The sequence below is a fragment of the Apium graveolens genome, chromosome 10, assembly GCF_009905375.1.
Source record: "Apium graveolens cultivar Ventura chromosome 10, ASM990537v1, whole genome shotgun sequence".
Classification (NCBI taxonomy): domain Eukaryota; kingdom Viridiplantae; phylum Streptophyta; class Magnoliopsida; order Apiales; family Apiaceae; genus Apium; species Apium graveolens.
The window spans coordinates 230966842-230986287 of NC_133656.1; the positions used below are offsets into that span (position 1 = coordinate 230966842).

General features: G+C 35.7%; 1 long non-coding RNA gene across 1 annotated transcript; it reads left to right on the top strand.

Annotated features, from left to right (window-relative positions):
• Positions 1-13335: 13335 nt before the first annotated feature.
• On the top strand, positions 13336-19057 carry LOC141692456 (uncharacterized). Its single transcript, XR_012562829.1, has 3 exons — positions 13336-13828; positions 14680-14791; positions 18921-19057. It is a non-coding gene; the product is annotated as an uncharacterized LOC141692456 (long non-coding RNA).
• The last annotated feature ends 389 nt before the right edge of the window (positions 19058-19446 follow it).

Here is a 19446-nt window from a genome sequence, read left to right on the forward strand (position 1 = left end):
AAGAGATTATGTTGTGTGCACTAGATGTAGTGACCTTTCTGCTTTCTCATTGCCCTGAGCAGCCAACAGTTGATAGGCTGTCACAGAATGAGTAAAAGTGTCAGCATCCAAGGAAATGTTATCAATTACAGCTTTGTAATGTTGCTGAAATTGTCTTTCCTTTTCAGCATCATCCACAATCATTGACTCATTAGCAATGGCTGGTTCCACCCTTGTATCTACTGTACCTGCTTTTCTCTCTTTTTCTCTATGTTCTTGCATCAGGGGCTCCCCCTGGCTCACACAACTCACTCCCTCACCTTCACCTACTAAGGTGGTACTCCACTCACTTACTTTTGCCATGCTGGAAGAAATAGCATGCATTTTTGAGCTCTCAATCTCTCCTTTTGCCTGGGAGCAACCCAGCCTCTCACTCAAATTGTCACCCCCTTCCCTCAATCCTAAGAGTGATTGCACAGTATTCATGTCTTCTACACTTGGGATTAATTCAGTTATTTGTGTAGAGACTGTCAACGGATGTGGAATATCCGTTGAAGGTGAAACTGATGTTATCAACGGATAATTGCTGTTAAGCTTATCCGTTGAAGAACAACTTTGAGTGGGGCTTCTCCCTGAGTTGTAAAGAGGGATAATCAGGAATTGATGGGAATAACATATCCACATCCAGAGATGGTGATGAAGTGTTTGGTGATTGATGTGTGATTATTGTGAGAGAATGGGGCTGTGACTCCACATTTATTGGAGTCACATCAAACTGAGTTTGAGAAGGCATAGATACAGATGGATGTATCTGTGCAGTGTGTGCACCCTGTGTAGAAGATTGGGTTCTAGCCTTCTTTCTTCTAATAAAGGCTTTTGTTGGTGAGTGTTTGGCTTTAGTGTCCCTCCCTCGTTTGTTCTGTGTTCCTGGTTTGGAACTATTTCAATAGTAACATCCTTTTGGGAGGATGCTACTAGGGATGTGCTAGATACCTTTTCAACCACCACAGCTTTTTGAGAAACTGTGGCTTGGCTAGCTTGGGAAGCACTCAACTTTCCTTCCTTATCCTGGGGGTTTCTTTGATGTTCACCCCTCCCCTCACCACTCACACCCTGTTCACTCACCTCAGGGTTAATAGTTGGTGTTACAACTGTTGTCTTTTGAGAAACAACAGATGTGGATTTCTTTGTCTTTGATTTTGAAAGTTTAGTTTTGGTGACCTTGGTAGAAATCTGTTGGGGCATCACAGATTTCATGGCCACACTAGAAGATAAAGAAATAGAGGGGTTGGAAGAAGTAGGAGTTGTAGAAGCAATTACCTCACCTACCTGAGGTGCATTCATGATTGGTAAATATACCAATGACACACTGCTGTTAAGATCCATTCTCATCAAGTCTGCAAGAACTCTTTTCTCTTGTGCCCAGCACTTGAGTTTATTATTCTCATTGATTATGACTAAACCTTCAGCAACATGGTTAGCCAATAACATAAAGAATCTAGCATAATAGATGTTATTAGGTCTATTAGCTTTGTTACCTAATCTAGTACCTAATTCTAGCATCACATAGTTGCTAAAGTTAAAATACCTATCAGAAATAAGCATATAGAGCATATTAACCAGAGATGAAGTTATGGCATCAAAATTACTAATTTTCCCAGAGAAAACCTTTATAAAGGCATCCCCAAGGAAACTCCATTCTTTCCTAAGGCCTTTTCTTCTAATACTCCCTAAATTAGCAGAGTTAAGAGAATAACCTATGGAATCTAACATGCTGGATACATCACTATCAGTGTGTGGTGTCATGGCATTGTTCTCAGGCAATTTAAAACATGCTTGTAAATCATCACAGTTAATACAGTGAGTTTTACCTTTGAGAGTGAAGGAGATAGTCATATCCATGGAGTTGAACTCAGCAGTTGTCCAAATCTCCTCAACTACTTCACAGAAAATTGTTGGGGCTTCCAGCATTGCATAGCTAAGTTTACAGTTTTTGATGAAGTCCATCATTTTGTGATAGTCTGAGTGGGCTTCATTCTTTTCTACCAAAGCTATGAAATTGTTCTTTTCATAGATGAACCCAGATTGAGACATAATCTTCACGACTGGTGCCATTGTTGTGAGTAGAAATTGCAGAGAATAACTTGAAGTTTTTGCAGAGAGAAAATGGTAAATGCTTGAAATTTTAAGAAAGCGTAAAGTAAAAATGAACAATCAGAAGGACTTATATGCTTTCTCAAATTAATAAACAAAAATATAAAATAAAGATTTATCAATAAATATGCGTTAGTGAATTTCAGCCGTTTTAAGAATAAACTGTAAGTATTCTAAAAACTACCTTTAAAACCAATACATACAGATGTATGTATGAGTATCAACGGTTAAGAGAATAAAATCAACGGCTGTTAAACACCTGAATTGATTGATGTGACATTTCAACGGATAAGGCAAATTGTCATCCGTTGAAAGGTACTTCAGTTTTATCCGTTGACGGATAAAAATTCCAGAAATGTATTTGTCTTTCAACGGATAATGATTATCCGTTGATAGAGCAATTTTGACTTTCAACGGATAGGGAACATCCGTTGATGGAATAAACTATGTTAAAAGTCAAATTTGTTCTTAGCAACTAATATATTTCAGGCTTCAATTCAAATTGCAATAAAGACATGAATTTTAAGAGTAATTAAGCATACCTAGCTCACCTACCAATCTTGTGAATGTTGATTCATCAAGTGGCTTGGTAAATATGTCAGCAATTTGTTGTTCACTTGGAACAAAATGTAGTTCCACTGTACCATTCATGACATGCTCCCTAATGAAGTGGTACTTGATATCAATGTGCTTGGTCCTTGAGTGCTGCACAGGATTCTCTGTTATGGCTATGGCACTTGTATTGTCACAAAAGATAGGAATTCTATCAACATGAAGTCCATAGTCAAGGAGTTGGTTCCTCATCCATAACACTTGAGAACAGCAACTTCCAGCAGCAATGTATTCAGCCTCAGCTGTAGAAGTAGAGACTGAATTTTGCTTTTTGCTAAACCATGATACAAGCTTGTTTCCCAGGAATTGGCAGGAGCCTGTTGTACTTTTCCTATCTATTTTGCAACCTGCATAGTCTGCATCTGAATAACCAATTAGATCAAAGCCAGATTCTCTAGGATACCAAATACCTAAATTTGGTGTACCCTTGAGATATCTGAAAATCCTTCTGATAGCAATTAAGTGAGACTCCCTAGGATCAGCTTGGAATCTAGCACATAGACATGTAGCAAACATTATATCTGGTCTGCTAGCAGTTAAATATAAAAGTGAACCAACCATGCCTCTATAACTTGTAATATCCACAGACCTTTCAGTCTTATTTAATTCAAGTTTGGTGGCAGTGGCCATGGGAGTTTTTGCAGATGAACATTCCATTAAGTCAAACTTCTTTAAAAGATCATAAATATATTTAGTTTGACTAATGAAAATCCCATCACTAACTTGTTTAACTTGTAAACCAAGAAAATAGGTTAGTTCTCCCATTAGGCTCATTTCATAATTACTTTGCATTAGCTTAGCAAACTTTTTGCAAAGTTTATCATCTATAGAGCCAAATATTATGTCATCTACATAAATTTGAACAAGTATACTAGAGCCATTAACATCCCTAAAGAAGAGAGTTTTATCAACAGTACCTCTAGTGAAGTGATTCTCCAAAAGAAATTTTGATAAGGTTTCATACCAGGCTCTAGGTGCTTGCTTCAGTCCATAGAGTGCTTTCAACAGATAATACACATAGTCTGGAAAATTTGGATCTTCAAATCCTGGAGGTTGACTTACATAGACTTCTTCCTCTAATTTCCCATTTAGAAATGCACTCTTGACATCCATTTGATAGACTTTGAAATTGGCATGGGCTGCATGGGCTAGAAATATTCTGATGGCTTCAAGTCTTGCAACAGGAGCATATGTTTCATCAAAATCTATTCCCTCTTGCTGAGAATAACCTTTAGCAACCAGTCTGGCTTTATTCCTTATGATGATGCCATTTTCATCCATCTTGTTTCTGAATACCCACTTTGTGTCAATAGGACTCTTGTTCTTTGGTTTGGGTACCAGCTTCCATACTTGGTTTCTCTCAAATTGGTTCAGCTCTTCCTGCATAGCTAATATCCAATCTGGATCCAATAGAGCTTCTTCCACTTTCTTAGGTTCCTCCTGAGACAGAAAACTACTATACAGACATTCATCTTGAGTGGCTTTTCTTGTTTGCACTTTAGATGATGCATCACCAATGATCAGTTCAAAGGGATGATTCTTGGTCCATTTCCTTTGTGGTGGAAGATGTGCTCTAGATGAGGTGGCCTCAGTATTGTCATGATGTGAGACAGAGTGTTGACTAGTTGAAACTCCCCCTGAGTTGTTGGTCCTTTGCAGGGAACTTGGAGTTCTATCAACTGATGATGTAAATCGATTATCCGTTGATGAACTATGATCAACGGATGCTTCATTTTGTACTTCAACGGATGATGCACTATGTCTTTCAACGGATACTGCATTGCCTCTATCAACGGATGCAGTATTTTGTGCATTATCCAAGGGCATGTTTTGAATCCCTTTTGAAGTGTCATCTCCATCAGTCTCCTCTTCACTATCATCACAATATATCTCAATGTTGTCAAATTTGAGTCTCTCATTATGTCCCTCATCTGTTAGTCCATCAATCTTTTTATCATCAAACACAACATGCACAGATTCCATAACAATGTTGGTTCTTAGATTGTAGACCCTATAAGATTTTCCAGCTGAGTAACCAACAAATATCCCTTCATCAGCCTTTGCATCAAACTTCCCTTTATGGTCAGATTGATTCCTCAGTATAAAGCATTTACATCCAAAGACATGAAGAAAGTTTAGAGTTGGTTTTCTTCTCTTGAACAACTGATAAGGAGTCATGCCTTTAGCTTGATTGATCAAAGAAATATTCTGAGTGAAGCAGGCACAATTAACAGCTTCAGCCCAGAAATATGTTGGTAACTTTGATTCTTCAAGCATTGTTCTGGCAGCTTCAATTAAAGATCTGTTCTTTCTTTCAACAACCCCATTTTGCTGAGGTGTTCTTGGAGTTGAGAACTCATGCATGATTCCATTTTCTTCACAGAACAGCCTTAATGTCAAATTCTTGAATTCAGTTCCATTGTCACTCCTGATATTTCTAACCTTCAAGTCAGGATGATTGTTGACTTGCCTGATGTGATTGATAATGATTTCACTTGCTTCATCCTTTGATCCAAGAAAATAGACCCATGAGAACTTTGAGAAATCATCTACAATCACTAAGCAATATCTTTTTCTTGCAATAGACAATACATTGACTGGTCCAAACAAATCCATATGTAGCAGCTGTAATGGTTCATCAATTGTTGTTTCAAGCTTCTTTTTGAATGATGCTTTCCTTTGTTTGCCTTTCTGACAAGCATCACACAAACCATCCCTTGAGAATTCAACTAGAGGGATTCCTCTAACTAAGTCCTTTTTGACTAGATCATTCATTGTCTTGAAATTCAAGTGAGATAGCTTCTTGTGCCATAGCCAACTTTCAACTGTGCTTGCTTTGCTGAAGAGACAAGTAATGGATTCTGCATCTGTAGAGTTGAAGTCAGCTATGTACACATTTCCTTTTCTAACTCCAGTTAGAACCACTTTGTTGTCTTTCTTACTAGTGACAACACAGGCTTCAGAATTGAAGGAAACTGTATTCCCTCTATCACATAGTTGACTGATGCTCAGTAAATTGTGCTTGAGACCATCAACTAATGCAACTTCATTAATGATGACATTTCTTGTTGAAATCAAGCCATATCCCATAGTAAACCCTTTGCTGTCATCTCCAAAGGTTATGCTAGGGCCAGCTCTCTCCTTGAACTCTGTGAGCAGGGAGAAATCTCCTGTCATGTGTCTTGAACAACCACTGTCCAAGTACCATAGATTTCTTCCATTTCCCTGCACACCATAAAATCAATCAATTTGATTTTGGTACCCAAGTTTCCTTGGGTCCATTCTTGTTAGCCTTTCTCCTAGACTTCATTCCTCCTGCATCTTTAGACTTAGGTAAGTTTGAGTCAACCTTGGTCTTAGATGTAGTTGGTTGAGGTGTAGGGTTAGTCACAGAATCATTTAGCACATTTGTAAAATTATTAGGCATTGATTGTGCAAACATGTTATTCCATATGGGCATATTGTATGGCATTTGAGGCATACTAAATGCAGCAAGATAAGGATTGTTAAAATATGGCATGTTTACAAAATGTGCATAAGGATTTTGTTGAGACATAACAGGCATAGCATGCAGAGGTGATGCAGACATATTAGGCATAGAAGAGGGTACATTTATGGGAGTCTTCTTAATGGATTTACAACTAGCAGATAGATGATTAACACTACTACAATGCACACAGCTTTTTCTAGGAGCATACCTATCAGGTGTGTAATTGTTGTGTTTATTAACTCCTACCTTCCCATTTCTGTTGGATTTTCTTTTAGATTCCTTTTTATCCTCAACCATCTTGAGCCTATTATTTAACTGTTCTAAGGTCATGTGCCCTACATTCACCTTACTGACATCTTTGGATGTGCTTGCTTCTTCTTTGACAAAGTTCTTTGAAGTTGAACCAAACTTTTTGTTGAGTTTCTTTAGATTCTCTCTTTTAGAAACATCTGCCTGTTTTGATTGAGGAACCTTCAACGGATGCTCCTTTTCTTCCTTCAACGGATAACTTTCATCATCCGTTGATTCCACATCCGTTGACAGCCCATCAATTAATTCCAGTTTCTTTTTATTTTTATCCCAGGCAGTTTCACAGAATGATTCAATTCCTTGGACCTTAGCAATTTGAGCACTTACATCCCTAGATGTCTTCCAGGCTTTAATCACCTCTTGCTCTTTCTCTAATTGATTGGAAAGTATTTCTACTTTCTTAACAGATTCAGCTAGTTCATTTTCAACAGATATACAATGCAACTTTGTTTTCTCTAGGTCAATCATCTTATCTTCTAACAAAGCATTTCTATTACTTAAAAACAGATTGTTCTCTCTAATCCTACTATTTTCTTTAGCAAGAGATTTAAGAGACACACGCAAATGATACAATTCGGTAGACATGTCATTAAAAGCATCATTGCACTCTTCTTTAGTAAGCTGTGTTAAGTCAGTAGTGATTACCTGATTGCTTGATGAACTAACTTCATTTTCTTCAGAATCAGCCATGAGAGCAAGGTTGACATACTCCACATCTTCATCCTCTTCATCTCCATTAGCTGCCCAGTCCCTTTCTTGAGTAATGAAAGCCCTCTCCTTTTGCTTGAGTAGATCAAAATATTTCTTTTTGTAATCTACTTGTTCAAATTTCTTCTTTTCAGAAGTTGGCTTTCTGCACTCACCTGCAAAGTGTCCACTTATACCACAATTGAAACACTTGAACTTGGATTTGTCCACAGTGTTTTTGTGAGGTTTAGTGGCTCTAGTGTTTTTCTTGAATTTCATCTTTGCAAATCTTCTGGACAGAAATGCAAGATGCTCATCAATACCATCTGAGTCATCTTGGCTGGAGTTGTCTTCATTTTCAGTAACTTGCTCTTTCCCCTTGCTTGATTCCTGATTTCTTATACCATCTTCGGAGTTTGATGTAGATCTCGCAGTTTCTTGTCTGCATTTCCTCTCATCTTCAGCTACCAATGCAACTGAACTTCCTTTCTTTCTCCCCTTCTCCAATACCTCATCCTGTTCCAGCTCTAGTTCATAAGTCTTCAAGATTCCATACAATCTTTCAAGAGTGAAGTCCTTATAATCTTGAGAGTTTCTTAAGGAGACAGTCATGGGTTTCCATTCCTTTGGCAAGGATCTTAAAAATTTAAGATTTGAATCCTTCACCTGGTACACTCTTCCATACAGCTTCAGTCCATTCAACAGCTTTTGGAACCTATTGAATATTTCATTTAAAGATTCATTTTCTTCAAAATGAAAGTATTCATACTGTTGAATGAGAAGCTGCATTTTGTTTTCTTTTACTTGTTCTGTACCTTCACACAGTAGTTGAACTGTGTCCCAAACCTCTTTGGCAGTTGTGCAATTTATCACATTATCAAACATATCCATGTTAAGACCATTAAACAAAATGTTCATAGCCTTCTTATCCTTGTGGACTTCTTCTGTGTCTTCCATTGTCCATTCTGCTCTAGGTTTTGGAATGGATTGACCAACAGCAACTGTGGCTGTAGCAACTGTTACTACTTTGTGGGGAATGTGAGGACCATTCTCAATGCAGTTTACATAACCTTCATCTTGGGAGAGTAGATGAAGGTGCATTTTCACCTTCCAATGGTGATAACTGTCTTTGTCAAGAACTGGGATCTTTACTCCAATATCCTTCTTACTCATCTTTGTTAGATTCCAAGATCTTTAAACTCTTTGTATGTCAAGAGCCTGCTCTGATACCAATTGTTATTCCTAGTGGACTAACAATGAGATTTACAGAAGGGGGGTTGAATGTAAATCTCAAAACTTTTTCAAGTTTTGAGCAGTTTATGAAAGTTGTGTGTTCAAGAAGAACAAGTGTGTGAATTGCTTTAAGCTAATACAGACAGATATATATTCAAGCACAAATGTAAAGAACACAACAGACCTTAAAAACTTTTCTGGTGGATTTGTTGTTCCACCAGAGATGGTATTTTAGAAAATCTGTGATTAAACAATGTTGATCACAGCTGCATCCTAGTACAAACTAGATGAATTTTCTCTCAATATTTTTCTAAACAGCTCTGGAAAATCTCTCATCTAATTACTAGCTTCTACTTGGTTTATATATTACCAAGTGTACAAGTGAAGAACAATATAAAATACAGTAATAAAATAAGATCTTCACTTGCTTCTTTTCCTGTTCACTCCAGTACTTTGTTGACTATTGCATCTTTGTACTAGAGAAGAACGGCTGCTTTTTCTGTTGTTCCTGAAATTCGGCTACCACATCTCAGTTGTCTCTATCAACCCATGTGCCTCTGTTTGTAGGTACAACTACCCCTTATCAACGGCTAATCATCAGAACATCCGTTGAAGCTTTCATCCGTTGATGCACTCATCCGTTGAAGGATGTTATCCGTTGAAGCTTTCATCCGTTGATGCACTCATCCGTTGAAGGATGTTATCCGTTGATGACTTTATCCGTTGAAGCTTTAGAGACATCCGTTGAAGCTTAGCTTCTCATCCGTTGAAGGTCTTTAAGTCATCCGTTGATACCACTTCACTTATACAAAATTACAAGGCATGAAGTATTTACAATTGGCCTTCCTATCTGCATATCATCTAGTAGTCAACATGACTCATAGTTTCTCTCAACTTCCAAGAATTACATTTTAAATACAGAGACTGAAATATGCTACAACACTAGACTTATTTCTAAGTAAAGCTACACCATCAACGGATAGCCAAAGTGGTCTTATCCGTTGAGGCTACAGACACTAAATTTCTACTTAAGTATTTTGTTAAACATATCATCAAACTAATGCACATACATTCCTAACAACCTGTTTGATTATGCAAACCTGAAACCAATGACCAAACAAGTTCTTTATCTTACAGGTTTGTTCACTAATCTTTCCTACCTATGACACATTCAGCTGTTAAACATATGTGATAGGAATACTAGAGAAAATTCCGACCATTAGTCGAGTGCCAAACAAACAAGTGAAAATTAAATTCAAAATCATTGATGAGAGGTAAATGTACAAACAAATGTACACATAACACCAATTTTTTTACAAAATGTTTATTGATATATGTAATTCCTGATTGTTGACAACTACGTAGGAAAGAAATCAATATCACATTTTGGAGTACATTTGCAGAGGAATTTGATAGAGCAGTGCATGAGATGTGGGAAGAGCCCATTATAATCATCTCAAGTGGAAGAATTACTAGCTGGAATGGTAAATAATATTCAATTTTCTGAAATGTCAAAATTATGTGCTTACAAACTTATTAACTTTCTCATTTATCAGACCAACTAGATATTTCAAACTACTCCCCTACAAGATTCTACATTAACTATGACCATCACAGTGTTGTAAAACTGCGGAATAAGTACGTTTTCTCATTCACAAGATTTAATGCCCACATTCTTATATCTGCTAATAAGTATTTCATCACATCATTTAGGTTGAAAGATCCAATGTTCTCAACCCAACAATTTGCTCAAAGGAAGAAAGCTATCAAACTCTGTACCATTCATGAAATTAAAGAACCGTCTAAAGATTATTGTCATGAAGAGGTCGTCTGCAAAGCAACTGTACAATCAATTCAACATAAGCCTCAATGAAAAAAATTTATTTGCTCCTCTTGCTACTCACAAACCGAGTACTTAAACAACAAGTCATTTTACAAAATTTGTAAGAAAAATGTGCCACATACTTTGAAAAGGTATGTTAATACATAAAAAATTACTCAAATTAGCAAGTCATACAAGCTTTGTTATTAACAAATACCAAAAATCACAGGTACCACATTTCTGCCTTGGTGCAAGATGGAACTGGTGATCTAGAAATTGTCCTACAAGACAGAGAGATACGAATTGTAACTGGGAAGCGGGTGGAAGATGTTGAAACTGAGGTAACAAATATTAATCCAACATATTCATTACTTCTGCAATTCATGCTACTGTAATGATCTGCTTTCATATAGGACAATTCTTTTCCAAAGGAGATACAAACACTTCAAGGGCAAAATTACACATTCAAGCTACTAATACAACAGGAAAACATGGAAAAAATAGGTGTGCAGTATGTGAGTACTGGAATAATAATTGGCTGGGAATACGACGCAGAGGGAGAAAACAAAATTGAAACAATGAACTGTACTGAGAGCTCAACAACTCAGGTGATTTCTTACACATTAAATAGGATTTTTAAGTGAGAATTGTATTCAATATTTTAACTTACTCTAATTGAAACAACAAACGGGACCTTCTTACCACCTTGATGACCTTTCTCAAATGAACCACAGTTTTCACTGAAAAATTTGCAGGTTAAACAGGTAACCATTGTAAATTATATATAGTAGTATACCATTTCACGTTTCTGAACAAGTCATAGTGACAACAATGTTCGTTTCTCATTTTCCAGTTTTCCAGACAAGCTTTAGCAGTAAGGGAATGGTGGCAACACTGTCACAGGACCGTAGTTGTTCATGCATCAATACCATTACAACATTTTGTGTAACCACTTTTAATCGTATTGTATTGGAAACATATTATTTTTCTTATCAACGGAGTAATGCACTGATAACATATGTATGAATTCTAACCCTACTTGACCATAATTTCTCAATCTGTCTTGCTTTATATTATACCCAAAAGGAAAAATAAATATGAAATATAAATTACAGAGTAATTAAAAGTGGACATGGACATTAATGATTGTCATAAAATATGGACATCAATGGACATGTTTAAATCCATCAAAACAATAATTCATACTTACACACCAAAATAAAAAAGGAGACAAAGAAGTCTATAGTCATTGCCATCAACAGCTTTCAACACATGGACATCAATCTCTCTGTTTTGAACTAGATAAGCTAATGGTACAATGTAATGTTTGGCAATACTATCATGGCTTTGGTTTCCAAGATACAATAGGATTCTACTACCTAATTAAATGATAAACTATAGGTCGTTATATTATAACCAAAATCTGGATGGATCAAACTAAGATTATGCAATAACTTATATTCAACATTAACCAGTAATACCATTACATGGAATGCACATTTATAAAGCCACCAAATTTATAAATACCATTAACATCCAAAACCAACAGTCATACATCAAAATTAAACTGGAAACATAAACAAGCCAACATCAAAGTACCATTACATGCCAATTCTTAGCAAACCATCAACAATTCTAGAGTTAATTACCAGTACAGACCATGATATTCATTGCTACCAAAACAACCAAAATAACAGTTTATTAAACGGGACCAGCATCAGCCTTCAACACACGCACATCAAAATTACGTATGCTCCCATCATGCCATTTGAAAACACATATATCACCAGGAACAAGCTCCAAATCCTGCCTGAATACAGACCACCCATCATTAATAGTTGTTCTCCTACGATCTTTGCGCTGACGAATCTCTAGCTTCCAACAACAATTACGAACATATGCACTAATATAATCTGTCTTACGCCATTTCTTATTTAAAAAGCCCCTTAAACTCAACTGGAATTTCCTATAAAGAAATAAAAAATTCAATTACAATTCAAATATTATACATTGTTTATGCATACACTTATCACTTCAAATAAAATAGTTAAATATGTCGCAACTTAATAAAATACAGAACATAAAGGCATACATAAACATACCACACCATAGTCGTAGCGTTGAATCTGAAATTCCTGGGCTACAAACTTAAAAGTCGTGCTACCAATAGGATTTGCCAAAACAGAACCTAAAAGGTGAACAGATGAAAAAAATGTTATGGAATTTATATAAAAACAAACGGGTAACTGAAATGCAATGAAAGGTGTTACCAGAGGCAGAGGTAATTGGTGATAGAAGAGCCTCAATATGACCACGATCAATAGCAAACATGGTAAACTTATCACCACCATGGTAAGTGAACACCAACATATGCAAGAAATTAAGATCAAGAACATGTAACATATTGCATAAGTTGTGCATCCCACAAATATCAGTCTGCTTGGCAAAGTAATTTGCAACTAGCTCATAACCACTACACAGTTGGATCGTTACTTTAGGAGAAATCATATCACCAACACGATGCCCAAACTCATACGGTACACCCTAAAAACAGCTTAAAATATTTCAGAGTTACAAACATTGTAAAATACATAGTGCATACGGGGAAACAAAGTTAAACAATTCAATTAACTTACAACAGTGTCAACAACTTTGCCACCCCGGCCAGGATTTTTAACAAACGTTATACCACCATCATAAACGGAAACTACAAAACAAAATTATACTCAATAATATGGCAAAGAAGTAATGAAAAGAAAACATTTTCTATATAAGTTTAAAACAATTCATGCCCAACTACTATCAATATCACATTAAATAATTGTATTAACTTTTACAATAAATATCAAAATACAACAAAAAAATGTTATGTCCAAGTCAAAAGCCCAATTTCTTTTTTAACCACACAATATATGGGTCAAACTATAAAGCCCAACAATTATTAAAGTAAAATAAATAGAAAATTAGACATACATGTATTGAAGTTAAACATACAGGTAATAAATAGAATATTAGACATATAATTATACAATCTCTTTGGACAAAAATCTTGCCTCCACCGTGCATACACAGCATCCTAGTTGGGTATAAACAGCCGTCTACTTAAAAAATGAATGAATATTTTTCTTAATATTTCTAAAAAAAGTGGGTAAAAATCTCCTAACACTCTCTCAAAAATTGGTTGTTAAAACTATTTAAACACAGCACAAAATAAGTATAGTAAAAAAACTACAGTGCCATTTTAGCGAGTACAATTTAAGTATAACCAAAATATGTAGAGTTAAATTTTAATAATGATCTTTATAAATCGGTAAACAGGTACGGGCTCATTTTGGGCGCCTAAAAAGTAACTATATCTGCCATGAACAGGTGGTTGAGGTTGCCCTCCAAGTGTTTGTTACAAGTCCTGTGAAGAACAAAGAAAAATGTTGCTTGTACAAAATGTATTTAACAAGTATGATTACGGAGAATTATCAAGCCACTGACAAAGTTATGTTTCTAACATGATTTGTCGTTCGCATTCGCTGCTGCAATTTCCAAAGGTAACTCTAACTTGCTTAATATAATCAATGTAGCTTATATCAATGGCGGATCATAATTCTTACGTGCGTATAGGTTTTCTTAATCGTTCCTCGCTTTGTGACAGAGAATATTAGCTGTGAAATATTAGAAGTGAAAGGCTACATTAGTTATGTGTGCTGTTAGTAACTAGAATTTTATAGACAATTGTGTGCTCTATTTTTAAAACTTATGTTTCATTTTCGGGATTTTAATGTAATTCTCGCAAGTCATATAGAATATCAGTTTAACTCCTATATTCTGATAGGGCGCTTTAAATATTAACTAATGATTACTCCTACATTCCAAGATCTATTCGTCTAATTTCATTATGATATTTGGTCTGATTGTCCCCCAAGATTAAGCTATGCAATTCTCCTTAGTTGCGAGAAAAACTGGACAAGGTGCAATGTTGCTTGAATTACATTGGAAATAGGAAGCAGTGAGCATTATTTGATAGGCTATGTTTTTTGTGTTGTTGTTGTGTAGTAGACTAGTAGTGTTTGCTATTGTTTTGCAAATCTCATTCCTGAATACATACGTGCAACTCTTTACTGTAAGAAATGATTTTTAGTTAGTCTGTCGTACATCCAAGCTTATGTTGAAGCAAGAGCTTTTAGAGACAAGAACTCTGATTAGTTTCTGGTTTGCATTTTGGACATTTCTAATCCAACTTTTTTTACTCTACCCTAAAGTACTAAGAACGGTTTGGGGGTTGCTTTTTCAGTGTTCGGAAATGGGATCTTCTCTGATGTTCTATCGTACAATATACCTGGAAGCTAGTCAGCATTAATATTTAATATAAGCTAATGATGTTATTTTCTTTTATAAACAGGGAGCAATAAATTCGGAATGGTATCAAATCTTGTCAATGTATCAAGATAATACAAGGAGGTGCTACAAATATTGAGGGTGCAATTCCTTTCCGTCCTGCCTCGACCTAAAAAGTAAGTTTATAACCTTGGAACTCCTGGTTCCTTTCTTTTGTTCTGTACTTCTGTTGTTACTTTCTTCGAGAAAAATATATTCTTTAGTGATATTAAAATTAATAACAATTAATTTCGTTTAAAGATTATAATGAAATTACCATGTACATTATGATGCAATATTGCAAATTAAAATCAACAAGATTGCATTTGGAAATACGGACTTCATTTTGTATGATGGAATATATTTTTAAAATTTGAAATTTTAAAATTGAATTCTAAATTTGGTGTTTGAGAAGCATGATAATTCAATTCTTAATTTCAAATCTTAATTTGCTATTAGAAAATCGGTGGAATAACTAATAGCTATCCGAGCTTGTATGAACCAGGATGACAACCAGTTCTAACAAAAAAAACAATTCACAAATTGAAAAACAAATTTAAGATGATTTGTGCTCATTCAGAAACCAAACACCATATCTTTAATCTAAAGATGCCAACAAAACAATGAAGCAAAAGCCAGCTACGCTAAAAATTAATGCAGCAGAATATGGAGCATGGAGCACATCCCTGATTGAATGCTTGAGCCCTAATATTGTTCTTAGCCAGTGTTGACTAAGTTATTGCTCTGCCGAATGATAAAACTCTACCTGGTTCTGCATCTGAGTGTTCTCTTCAGTGTCCGAACTACTGCCTCTGTCAGAAGTCAGTAATATTGTCAAATTGGGCCTCGTGAATGGAAGTTGCCAGCCTGACATTAATTGACTCCGAGATTGCAAGCCAATATCCTGGATATATATTTTTGGTTGAGAAGAAAAGATATATGCAATGATCCATATTGGTGCTCGCACACTGATGCACAAACCCATCAACCTCTTCTTACTAAAAATGATCTCTAAGTTCTATGCATAGGGATTGTAAAGCCCTGTGAGCACAAAGATAACTCCATACAGGGTTCGGCCCAAATGGAGAGAGCTTGTAGAGGAAAAAAAGCATCTTCATAATATTACCAGTACATGTGAAAGATTTACCCTCATAATATGAACAAAGTCTAACTGAAGGATAAACAGAGTTACACCTTCGCATCAAATCATTTAAAATCAAAGACCACTTATAAGAAATTACAACAGGATAAGAAAAATTAATTCTGAGCTGCTATATATGGTAAATTCAAATTAAATATGCAGCTCTTACCGAATAAGTTCGATAATGTAATATCCATAAATTGCAGAAGCTCTACTAAGCGGAATTACTCCATCCATTTAGTAATCAATTTAGCTACTGCAAGGCTTGATGATCCATCCTCATCAGTTATTGCAGCCTTGGCAGCATCTCTTAATTTCCCAACTCGGTGCCTCATCCTTTCCCCATTATCCGAGTCTATCAACTCCCTAATAAATAACCTACTAGACTAAGGCCCGTAACAATTGGGCTTCATTATAAATAACTTATAATGGGGCATCTCTTAACTTATAAGTCAAACCACTGCACCAACCCTGTGTTGGTAGTCTCACAATACAGTGGTTACTACCTCTCATAGTTTTTGCAATATAATATACACAATTTCTCTAAATACAGACCAAATTATTATTGGTGCTTCTTTGAAAAATAATACGTTTTCACTGTAGAATATAAGAACAGATTTAATGTATATATATTTATAAGCACGTGTAATAAACACACAATAAACACTTATTTTAGAAGAACTAGGAAGACATTTTGTTATTAAGTCTAAGAGAAACATAAAACTTACAGGTCTAATACATATACTAATAAAGATAATGGCTACAAATAAGCAACCTTCTCCTGAAAAAACTAAAACACTCCCATCACCCCATGACTCTCCTAAAATAGCTCAACTAAAACAAATGACCAAGTCTGAACTACATGATTAACTAGTTGACTAAATATTAGCCTAAATAATTAAAACATGGAGTAAACATATAATTTAGATTAAAATCCCAACAATCACCCCCTTAATCTAAATTTTCCTCAACAAATACTAGCAGCCCGTATGGCTTTTAACCTAGCCCGTGTGGCTTTCAACTTTTCTGCCCGTTTGGCACTTCAACATAGCCCGTCTGGCCTTTTCTTTGCCCTTCTGGCATGTCTTGTTTACCCGTCTGGCATTTCTTATTTACCCGTCTGGCATTTCTTATTTACCCGTCTGGCATTTCTTATTTGCCCGTCTGGCATGCTACTTCTGTCTATAACAAAGCTGGTTCATCATCATCCACATGTGCGAGGTTCACTTCTTGTTTACGTTCCTTGTCTTTGTTTATAAAATTCTGCAGCGTAGTGGCCAAAGATGTTACAGTTGTAGCATTTTATTTTGCTCTTGTCACGTCCACCATTTCTATTATATGATCCTCCACGGGATCTTGCCTTCCATTCTTCCTGAGTTAACAACAGCTGATTTCCATTGTCTTCAACATGTCCACGAATCCTCTCTTCATGAGCTCTTAGCCTCCCGATTAACTCCTCAACAGACATGTCGTCCAAGTCACCAAATTGTTCAACAGTTGAAGCAATCTGCGGAAATTTTGGTGAGACTGCTCGTAGTAATTTTTTCACAACACATGACTCTTCCACTTTATCTCCCAAAGCTCGAATATTACTCACAATATTATTCAATTTCATGGAGAAATCATCGATATTTTCTGTCTCTTTCATGTTGAGAGCTTCAAACTCGGACCTAAGAGTCTGCACTTTTGCTTTTTAAACACGATCAGCTCCGACACACATTATTTTGATAGCATCCCAAGCCTCTTTGGTTGTCTCTTTCTCCGCCACGGACAACAATATGTTTTCTGGAATTCCCTGATAAATGGCCGCCAATGCCACATTATCCTGCCTTGGATCCATTACACCCTTTGGGTCGCTATTCTCAATAGCTTCCCAGACGCCTTGTGCCCGCATGAATACCTTCATTTTTAACGACCACGCCGTGTAATTGTTTTTGGCCAACATAGGATAACTGAGTCCGACAACACCTTCCTTTATCTTTGGCACGCCCATGCTTGTTTTCCTCGCCATGTACTTGGGCATAAACTACCTAGCTCGGATACCAAGTGTAGAATATAAGAACAGATTTAATGTATATATATTTATAAGCACGTGTAATAAACACACAATAAACACTTATTTTGGAAGAACTAGGAAGACATTTTGTTATTAAGTCTCAGAGAAACATAAAACAACTTACAGATCTAATATATAGACTAATAAAGATAATGGCTACAAATAAGTAACCTTCTCCTGAAAAAACTAAAACACTCCCATCACCCCATGACTCTCCTAAAATAGCTCAACTAAAACAAATGACCAAGTCTGAACTACATGACTAACTACGTGACTAACTAGGTGACTAAATACTAGCCTAAATAATTAAAACATGGAGTAAACATATAATTTAGATTAAAATCCCAACATTCACACATCGGTCTTTCCTTATCAGGGACAAATCTTAGTTACAATTCCAACCTAATTACCGATCTTGCAATAACTATATATTAATGTCGGTCTGTCCTATCAGGACACATCTTATTTATTATCAATTTGTAGGGTTTATAAGCTTGTGCACAAGTTGCTATCAATTCTTTTTCTTAAATTCCAATGCATTTCATTTTGAAGACATTTTCTCCTATATTGTTAGACCAAATTCACGAAATTACAATTATGCATGCATGTTAGAGATCATGAATGTACAAGGTTGAAATCGGTACAAAGTTTCAAACAAGAACAATTGCGGACAAGAAAGAAATGGTTAAGTCCAGTTTCAACATGCAAACTTTGATTGAAAATGTAGAGAGGCTGTTAGCTTGAGATTTCCTTCGTCTATTTGTCACTGTAGTACTTTAACTATCTGTTGAAATTATCATGAATGGATATTACTGCATGAATTTGTGTTGTTTTAATGGGAACTGTTTTTTCACCCTGCTTTATTATCACTGTCAAACAAATATCCAAATATAAGGATAAAAAACATTGAAAAATGGGATTGCTTATTCAGATACCCAATTGTCCGGATTTTAGTCCTCACCTCTACTAATAGTTCTAGGAACAGTTTGTTTTGGGTTTTTTATTACATAGTATATCTGGTTGATAGTCACTAGTTAGTATTGATAAATGCTGTTCTTTTTTGGATCAGGGAGCAATTAATTCGGAAAGGCATAATTTATTGTCACTGTAAAAGGATACCGTAAAGATGTTACACAAGTTTCCAAGGCCCAAGAGGTATTGCCTGCAAGGGAATTGATTCAGTATTGAGAATCACCATAGTACAGGTACATTTGAAATTTAGCATCCATTCAATTTAAGTCTTTCGAACTAGTTTCTTATAAAGAAGAAAGGTAGCATAGCCTAAGAAACATAACTCCAGAAATGACTATCCAACTTAATACCACTAAAATTAAGCAATTATAGCTGTTTAATACTTTAATTATTTGAAATCAGCTGGTTTCTGTCAACGTGCATAAACGTTTTCATCATTCAATTAAGTTGAGATATCAAGGAAAAGTACTTGACTAAAATTGTTTAACAACTTTTTATCAATTGGGTATTAGGGATGAAAGTAGGTTCTAGTTGAGTGCATTCAATTGTTATGCGTGCATTGTTGTTTTTTCTAGTTGAGTGCGCATACAAGTGTGATAAACATTAAGACAACTGCTGCAGTT